The sequence below is a fragment of the Lampris incognitus genome, chromosome 12 (assembly GCF_029633865.1).
Source record: "Lampris incognitus isolate fLamInc1 chromosome 12, fLamInc1.hap2, whole genome shotgun sequence".
Classification (NCBI taxonomy): domain Eukaryota; kingdom Metazoa; phylum Chordata; class Actinopteri; order Lampriformes; family Lampridae; genus Lampris; species Lampris incognitus.
Genome location: NC_079222.1, coordinates 49,284,649 through 49,294,946, shown reverse-complemented (window position 1 = coordinate 49,294,946; position 10,298 = coordinate 49,284,649).

The following is a 10,298-nucleotide window of genomic DNA, read 5'->3' as shown; positions in this document are numbered from 1 at the left end:
GGACGGATGGATGGATGGACGGATGGATGGATGGATGGATGGATGGATGGATGGACGGATGGACGGATGGATGTGCGAGTGTAGCTGAGAATTACGGCCTACACAGCCTCTCGCCGGGCAGTGTAGGCCGTAATTGCCCTTGTGGCCTGCACTGCCTGATGAAAGGCCGTGTGTTCTGAGCTGTGGCCTACCCAGCCTTTAGGAGAGGCTGAGCAGGCCAGAGTTCTCAGCTGCTCTCTCTCTCTCACACTATTCGGCCCCGTGACGGCCCGGCGGCCTGTCCAGGGTGTCTCCCCACCTGCCGCCCAATGGCTGCTGGGATAGGCTCCAGCATCCCCACCACCCTGACTAAGCATACGTGGTTTGGATAATAAATGAATGAGTGAACTTTGATGGTGAGAATGATTAATTGGGATTATGGCACTATTTTCTTAATCAAGTCTGCTCCCTGTCCGAGTCCCTCCTAAATATGTTTCGAAAGCTTCCCTGTGAATGATTTGTTTCCACAACATCTTATAGTCCAACATGTCTCCATATTTAAGAGTGTACTGTCCTGACCGGTGCATTGTTGAGTACCATTACAGAACTGTACAAGTCTGTAAGACACTTAGCAAAAAAATTAAAAATTAAGGGATGGGAGTAGCCCGTAATACCGTGTCTCGTATCCTTCATTCATTCAATAATCAATGTTTTTCAACATTCCTCCATTGACAGGCACTCGAGTCATAATGTAGGTCTGCAAGCCAAGTTGAATTTTCACACTTTTTTCCATGCATTCAATTAATTGATCTCTTCATCCATGAAAAACATATCAGAAATATCACAGAAAGTTGCATCAGTTCATCTGGACACAACGTCTATTGACAGAAACGTTTCATCACTCATCTAAGTGACATCTTCAGTCTCAACTGACTGCAGGTACCCCCACCCTTATAATCTCCCCAATCCTCTGTGAACACGTGTACACATGGTCATTGCAACGCTAGTTAATGGTCACACCTATTTGCACATGAAACCAATCGTTGCTTTGGGTCGTTATGCCACTGTATTGTTTATAAGGGTGGGGGTACCTGCAGCCACTGTATTGTTTATAAGGGTGGGGACACCTGCAGCCACTGTATTGTTTATAAGGGTGGGGGTACCTGCAGTCACTGTATTGTTTATAAGGGTGGGGGTACCTGCAGCCACTGTATTGTTTATAAGGGTGGGGACACCTGCAGCCACTGTATTGTTTATAAGGGTGGGGACACCTGCATTCACTGTATTGTTTATAAGGGTGGGGGTACCTGTAGTCACTGTATTGTTTATAAGGGTGGGGGTACCTACAGCCACTGTATTGTTTATAAGGGTGGGGACACCTGCAGTCACTGTATTGTTTATAAGGGTGGGGACACCTGCAGTCACTGTATTGTTTGTAAGGGTGGGGGTACCTACAGCCACTGTATTGTTTATAAGGGTGGGGACACCTGCAGTCACTGTATTGTTTATAAGGGTGGGGGTACCTACAGCCACTGTATTGTTTATAAGGGTGGGGACACCTGCAGTCACTGTATTGTTTATAAGGGTGGGGACACCTGTAGTCACTGTATTGTTTATAAGGGTGGGGACACCTGCAGTCACTGTATTGTTTATAAGGGTGGGGACACCTGTAGTCACTGTATTGTTTATAAGGGTGGGGACACCTGTAGTCACTGTATTGTTTATAAGGGTGGGGGTACCTACAGCCACTGTATTGTTTATAAGGGTGGGGGTACCTGCATTCACTGTATTGTTTATAAGGGTGGGGGTACCTGTAGTCACTGTATTGTTTATAAGGGTAGCACGTGGGAGGATCACACTATTCCCCCCCAATTCCCCCTCCCCCCCGAAAAGGCTCCCCGACCAACCAGAGGAGGCGCTAGTGCAGCGATCAGGACACATACCCATTCCCGGCTTCCCACCCACAGACACGGCCAATTGTGTTTGTAGGGACGCCCGACCACACCGGAGGCAACACGGGGATGCGAACCGGCGATCCCTGTGTTGGTAGGCAATGGAGTAGACCACTACACCACCGGGACTCTCTATTTCACAGTGTTAAGCGTTGATTTGAATGACAGCCCACATAAAGAAACTGTGTTTTTATATCTGCTTGTTCTGGGGTAAAGTGCTCTGTAGCACCTCCCACAGGGGAGGAGTTGGAACAGGGGGTGATGGATCTGCAGTCATGTTGCCTGCCTGTTTCCTGAGTCTGGACACGTGTAAGTCCTGACTGGAGGGCAGGTTGGCAACAATGATTTCCTCTGCAGACTTAACTGTCCATTGTAGTCTGTCCCTGTCCTGATTGGTGGCCAAACCAAATATAACATAGTCGTTCCTAATCCTGTCCCTCTTTGTCACTCCCAATGAAAACTTTAACTTCCCCAACTCCATCACCTTCAGCTCCACCTCCTGTGTTTTCATCAGTGCCAACGTCTCCAAACCATATAACATAGCTGGTCTCACTATCATCTTGTAAACCTTCCCTTTAACTCTTGCCTTCTGTCGCAAATCACTCCTAACACTCTTCTCCACCCTCTCCACCCTGCCTGCACTCTCTTCTTCACCTCTCCTGTACTCCCCCTTACTTTGGACAGTTGACCCCAAGTATTTAAACTCATATGCCTTCTTCTGCTCTACTTCTTGTATCCTCACCATTCCACTGTCCTTCCTCTCGTTCACACATATGTATGCCGTCTTGCTCCTACTGACTTTCATTCCTCTTCTCTCCAGTGCATACCTCCACCTCTCCAGGGTCTCCTCCACCTTCACCTTACTCTCACTACAGATCACAATGTCATCCACAAACATCATAGTCCACGGAGACTCCTGCCTGATCTCGTCCGTCAACCTGCCCATCACCATTGCAAACAAGAAAGGGCTCAGAGCCGATCCTTGATGTACTCCCACCTCCACCTTGAACCCATCTGTCATTCCAACCACACACCTCACCACTGTCACACCTCCCTCATACATATCCTGCACCACTCCTACATACTTCTCTGCCACTCCAGACTTCCTCATACAATACCACACCTCCTCTCTCGGCACTCTGTCATAAGCTTTCTCTAAATCCACAAAGACACAATGCAACTCCTTCTGGCCTCCTCTATACTTCTCCATCAACATTCTCAAAGCAAACATCACATCGTCACCTTCTTAAAATAATGGCCTAAGTCATTTGTGTCGATGCAGTTGCCCACTGGGGACCGGGGTTCGCACCCGATGAAGCAGCAATAATTGGCAATGCTGCCTTCGGGAGGAGGGCGGAGTCGGCTTGTGTTCGTCACGTGAATGCGTCTCTGGGTGTGTCGGAAAAAGCAGTGGTTCGGCCTGGAGTCGCCTTGTCACGAAAGTGGAGAGGCGTCTCCTTCGAGACTGCCGGCCGGAGAGATGCAGTTGGCGAACGCATGCAGTACGAGGGTGGGGGTTTGAACTAAAACAGGGATCGATTGGCAACTAAATTGGGAGAAAAAAAGGGAAAAATCAGAAATAAAAAAAACCCCCAGAATAAACTGAAACAACTATAGAATATATGATATTTCTTAATCATTTCACACAAAAAGGTTATGAAAATATGACTTAGGCTATTATTTTAAGAAGGTGACGATATATAGTCCTCTTTCATGGCATGAAACCACACCATTGCTCGCTAATCATCACCTCTCCTCTTAACCTACCTTCCACTACTCTTGCCCATGACGTCATGCTGTGGCTGATCAACTTTATACCTCTGTAGTTGCTACAGTTCTGCACATCACCCTTGATCTTGTAAATCGGTACCAGTATGCTTCTTCTCCACTCCTCAGGCATCCTCTCACTTTCCAAGATTGTGTTAAACAATCTAGTTAAAAACCCCACTGCCATCTCTCCTAAACACCTCCATGCCTCCACAGGTATGTCATCAGGACCAACTGCCTTTCCACTCTTCATCCTCTTCATAGCTGCCCTCACTTCCTCCTTGCTAATCCACCACACTTCCTGATTCACCATCCCCACATCATCCGACCTTCTCTCTCTCTCATTTTCTTCATTCATCAGCTCCTCAAAGTACTCCTTCCACCTTCTTAGCACACTCTCCTCGCTTGTCAGCACATTTCCATCTCTATCCTTGATCCCCCTAACTTGCTGCACATCTTTCCCAGCTCGGTCCCTGTCTAGCCAATCAGTACAAGTCCTTTCCTCCTTCCTTAGTTTCTAACCTGTCATAAAACTCAGCATACGCCTTTTCCTTTACCTTCACCACCTCTCTCTTCACTTTAAGCTGCATCTCCTTGTACTCCTGTCTACTTTCTTCATCTCTTTGACAATGCCACTTCTTCTTGCCAACCTCTTTCTCTGTATACTTTGCTGTACTTCCTCAGTCTACCACCAAGTCTCCTTGTCTTCCTTCCTCTGTCCTGATGACACACCAAGTATCTTCCTAGCTGTCTCCCTCACTATTTCTGTAGCGGTTGCCCAGCCATCTGGCAACTCCTCACTACCATCCAGTCAGTGCCTGTGTAAGTGCCACCGTGAACTCCACACATCAGTCTCCCTTCTTCAACTTCCACCATTTGATCCTTGGCTCTGCCTTCACTCTCTTCCTCTTCTTGGTCTCCAAAGTCATCCTACAGACCACCATCCGATGCTGCCTAGCTACGTTCTCCTCTGTCACCACCTTGCAGTCTCCAGTCTCTTTCAGATTGTGCCCCCTACATAAGATAAAGTCCACCTGTGTGCACTTTCCTCCACTTTTATACATCACCATGTGTTCCTCCCTCTTCTTGAACTATGTATTCACCACAGTCATTTCCATCCTTTTCGCAAAATCCACCACCATCTGTCCTTCCACATTCTTCTCCATGGCACCATACCTGCCCATCACTTCTGTTCCCTTCACCAACATGTCCATTGAAGTCCGCTCCAATCACCACTTTCTCCTCCTTGGGTCCCCTCTCCACCACGTCATCCAACTCACCCCTGAATTATTTTTTATCTGCCATCTCACATCCAACTTGTGGGGCATATGCAGCTGCGTCTGCAGCTCTGCAACCTGTTTTCTCAGGCTCTCTGTCTCGGAGATATATGCCTGTAGGACGCCATCATTTCGATTGGTGAATGGGTCGATGCCGGACACAGCTTGCACATTAGCCGTGGGCTTCAGCTTGGAGGTCCCGAAATGGAGATGCGTGCGGTCCATTTTTGTGGCTCTCCTGTCCTCTTCGGTTCGCAGCTCTAGCAGCAGCTCTGCGAAGTCAAGGGCTTTGTCAGATTTCGGCTCCAGCTTCATGATGAGAGTGTGGTTCCAGCAGCCGCGCTTGAATTGCTTGAGGAGCTGACGGTTTGAGTCTTTTTGTTTTATCCCGTTCCGCTTCACTGCAGTGGTCAGGAGCACCTGCAGCCGTTGCAGGTACTCGGATGCTTTCTCACCTGGATTTTGATTGGTGTTCAGGAACTTCGCGAAGATCTCCTCTCCATCCTCCACAACGCCGTAAGCGGAGTCCAGTAGTTTTACATAGGCTTGGGGAGATGCAGAGGATCCAAGCTGCTTCACCACGTCCGAAGCTGTTTACAGTGATACACTTCCGCTGCGCGGGTTTTTGGTTGTTGTTGTTATGGTGAAGGAATAAATGGTGCACGTTGTGTAGCCGAAAGAGAACGTTGTCACGACTCCTGATTGAGCTCCTTTAAAACTGTCCAGTTCTGCAAGGCCGCAGATGGCTGGAAGAACTCAGACTGAACTGGCAGGATGTGTTCCTGGTTAATGACAGAGACACTCCAAGGTTTTTGATGGAGAACTCGGCAGCATGAAAGTCATTACAGTTAAACTGACAGTCAGTCCAGGAAGCACACCAAAGTGTCTAAAAGCTAGACCTGTCCCATATGCCATCAGACCCAAGGTAGAGGCAGAATTAGACAAATTAGTGAAGAGTGGAGTATTGGAGCCAGTGAGAACAAGTGAATGGGCTACACCAATTGTGCCAGTCATGAAAAAGGACGGGTCTCTAAGGATCTGTGGTGATTTTAAAGGCACTATGAACCCTGTCTTGACTGCAGAACAGTATCCTTTATCCCTCATCGATGACCTCTTTTCAGGTTTGTCTGGAGGACAGAAGTTTAGTAAGATAGACTTATGTCAGGCATATCTGCAGATGCATGTGGATCCAGAGTCACAGGAACTGTTGACCATAGTGACACACAAAGGGCTGTACAGGTGCCATAGGCTCCCTTTTGGGATTATTTCTGCTCCTGCACTGTTCCAAAGAGCAATGGATCAAATTCTGAGTGGGCTACCAGGGGTCCAGTGCTATCTGGATGACCTCCTTATCACAGGTCCAGATGAGGAGTCCCACTTAAGGAATGTGGATGGATTGGGGGATTATGGTCTGAGAGTAAGGAAGAATAAACGTGAGTTTTTCAAATCTTCTGTTGAATACCTCGGCCACGTAACTGACAGTAACGGACTCCAAAAGGCACCGTCAAAGGTGAAGGCTAGTGTGGATGCACCATCCCCGAAGAATGTGAGTCAACTGAGATCATTCCTTGGCCTGCTGGCATACTATGCAAAGTTCATGCCTAACCTAGCCAATAAGCTGAAGCCACTGCATGAGCTTTTAAACAAAAGCAAGATATAAAAGTGGACACCAGCGACAGTTTTAGCAAAAATTGGTCCAGTGTCTTACCCAGTAGAAACCAGTAGTCATCTAGTCTGGAGAAGATACATTGATCAACTACTCCATGCTTCTGGTTCCTGCGTTGACTCACCTCAGCCATTATCCTTTTATCCAGAGCTGGAGGCCTACCAGGAACCACCTCCATCACCAGAAGATCCCCAGACGCCAGTGTCCGAAATGGATACAGTTCTAGACACCCCTACGCCTGCTGAGGTGCCTACGCCAGGCATCACTTTGCCCAGACCAGGACCCATACAGGCCCCACCCAGAGACACAGTGACTGACTTACCCACAGGTCATACTTACCCCAGTAGAGACAGACGACCTCCGGATAGTAGTATAGTAGTATAGAAACTAACCGACAGCATTGGGGCATAATAATCCCCAGGGTTCAGTCTGGGAAATGAGGTAGTCTACCCTCTTTCTCTAGTTCAGGCAAAAGTTATATATTGTCAAAACAAGTTTTGGTAATTAACACATGTTAATTTGTTAAAAGTAATTATAAAGGTACATGGTTTGTCCCTTCTGAGATACCTCACGCTTCCCTTGTATATCTTGTATGTTATGGTTATGCGGATTCTGGGGTTTCGACAAGAATACATCTGACCGGCCGCTCTGATGGCCGAGCAGAATAAACCGCCGTTCTTGCAACCCGCTTGTCATGTGGCTGGGAGGTTCGTATCCCAGACTCGCCGTAACCGGTCACGGCCGGAGCGTCCACGGGGTCAGGCCTTCATTAGGCCACCCTTACCCGAGGGATAGTGGGTGTAGATAGGTGTAGTGTTCGGGGACTCGTCGTTCTCCAGCGACCCCTCTGGCCCATCCGGGCGCCTGCAGCCAAGCAACTGAAAACATTCTCCCTACGCCTCCTTCGCGGCCTGAAGGTGATGCAATCCATGCGAGGAGGCTTCAGCGTGTAAACTAGCGAGAGCAGCCGACACGAGTTTGAAGGAAGCTGGTGTAACAACTATCTCCTTCCTGTGGAAACGTGAGCCAGGGGAGTTATTCCACAAGAGTTCCGGCCATATGCCAGTGGGTTAATCAGGTGGGATAAGGGGAAAAACTAGAAATACATTTATTAGAATACATCTGACCACATAAAATACTCCTCCGTCTCCTGCCTCTTTATTTGAAGTTATACTCAAGTAGAAATAGGAGTATACAACAGCAACCTTCTCAGCCATGCTTTTTCCCCCCTCTTAAAACAGACAACAGACTGTTCTACGCTGGCCCCAGCAGGCAGTACATGCAGCTAGCTAGCTGTGCTGTCAGAGGAAGAGAAGAGATGTGTTCTGACGGAGTGCCACAATACCCCCGGTACTGGACATCACAATAGCATCAGAGGCACCAGAAACAGGCTCATTGCTTCATGGAGGGAGAATCTATCGAAGCGAAGGGTGATTTTTTTTATTCACCTTTCAGCATCAGGAGGACTTGGAGACTTTCTTTTCAAGTTGTGTTGATGAACAAGGCCTTAAGGTTAATGCCACGTTCCTTAATTTCGGCTCAAGAGGGTCATAAATAAACTTGTGTATCGTTAAAAGGAATCTTTTTCTTGCCAGTGTGGCATTAGCATGACCGTTACCCGACACATGTACCTAATATTTACATCGATAGCTGCGTATACAACATATAAATATATTTTCTTTTTGCTTATTTCTGTATATATTCATGGTGCAACTCAAATGCTGTAAGTCTATTCTTGTCAACAGATCCTGGTGATACTATTTTTGTCTTATTTTATGCAGAGGGTCTACGTATGTTGTCTCATTCTTGACACATGCACCACATTGAATTTGTTGTATAATTGTACATGGCAAAAATAAAGGAGTGTCTTTGTGATAGGTTCAAAGATTATTCCTTTATCTGCATGGTATTTGTACGAGTCTACACGAAAAGTTAATTGCAAAGAGGTCTTCCTTCATCTTGCTGTTTAGGTCAGTTTCTTCTATCACAGCTAACTCTCTCCCCTGTGTGTGTGTGTGTGTGTGTGTATGTGTGTTACCTAAAGACAGAAATCGGTTGAGGAAAGTTTCAAATGAAGTCAGACTTTATGTTGATAAGTGCAACATAGCTTGAGAAACATGTCTTGTTTTTGCCTTGAGAGCAGGATAAATGGCTCAGATAATGGATGGATGGGTGGTTTTATTTTATTGTTTTGTGAATCACTTTGTGGCATTGTTTTAGAAAAGTACTCTGTAATTATTATTATTGTTATACAAATGTCCTTGAGCTTCATGCCATAATACAGCATAATAAGCGGGCGGGTCCATTCCTTGGGCCTGGGGTCAGAATGAGGGAGAAGTCTATGTGATGGATGGTGCCTTTCTTAGGATATGAGACGTTCCAAGTGGTGCCATCTTCTGTAGTTCTTGTATTGTGATGTTACCCGGGATCCGTTGGGTGTATTTCTCTCTCCCCCTTTTTTTTACAAGTCCCAGGGCTCCTACCACTACTGGTATTGTTGTGGTTTTCATTCCCCACATTCGTTCAGTCTGGATTTCCAGGTCTTTATATGTATTTCAACAGTTTCCCAGTTACTTTTACTGAGGTACTCCTTTCAGTCGGGATGGACATGTGGATGAGGAGGCAGCTTTTTTCTTTTTTGTTCTTGATGATGATGTCTGGTCTGTTGGCCTTCATCTCACGGTCTGTCTGTACTGGCATGTCCCATAAGATTGTGATGTGGTCTTCTTCTGTTACTGTTTGGAGCTCGTGCTCGTACCATGTGTCTTTTGTGTTGGTGTAGAATTCTTTGCAGATGTCCCGGTGCAGGTATGTGGCGGCCTTGTTGTGTCTTTGTAGGTATTCAGTTTTGGCCAGCTCGGGGCACCCTGCCACCATATGGTCAATGGTTTCCTGGAACTGACCACATATCCTGCACGCTGGGTCTGTGCCATCTTGGCGGATTTTACTCCGGTAGTAATTGGTCTTGATGGCCTAGTCTTGGGCAGCGATGATGAAGACCAGGCCATCAAGACCAATTACTACCGTATTATTATTATTATTTATAAACTTGTTTAGTGTGACTTTAACAGTACTACCAAAATCTAGTGGTCCACTTAAGTGATAAATTTAAAAAGTAGGGCTATGCCTCTCACCCAGCAGGGCTGTGAGATGGGGGCGTGGTTTAGGAGTTTGGTTTTGGAGCTGAGGAATAAACAGCGAACTCGCCTTCGTCTCCTGTGTTTTTCCTCATCCTGCCACAATATTAGGTTAAAATTTAGGATGATACACAATGACTCAATTTTCATGACTGAATGAATAGTCAGAGTAATTTAGTTTTTTAAAACGTACTCCATTCAAGCAAATGTAAGCGTTTTATCATCATTTTTTGTTGATGGATGATGAAATTGACTCCATATATTTGACATTCTTCATCAAAACAGGAAAAAGTGATTGTTCAATAAGGAAAATGTAATTTATTTCATTAACGCCATGTATTAGACGTTCTTTAGGGGGGAACAGTAAGAATTTGTATTTATTTATCAAGAAAAATTCGAATCTTACAGCTCATAACTAGGAAAACCAAAGATAATATATACCGAAAATGCCTGCTTCAACGTACGGTTGAAGTGGCCGCATTATCGCGCATGCGTAGAACCATTCGGGTTTCCGGTACGG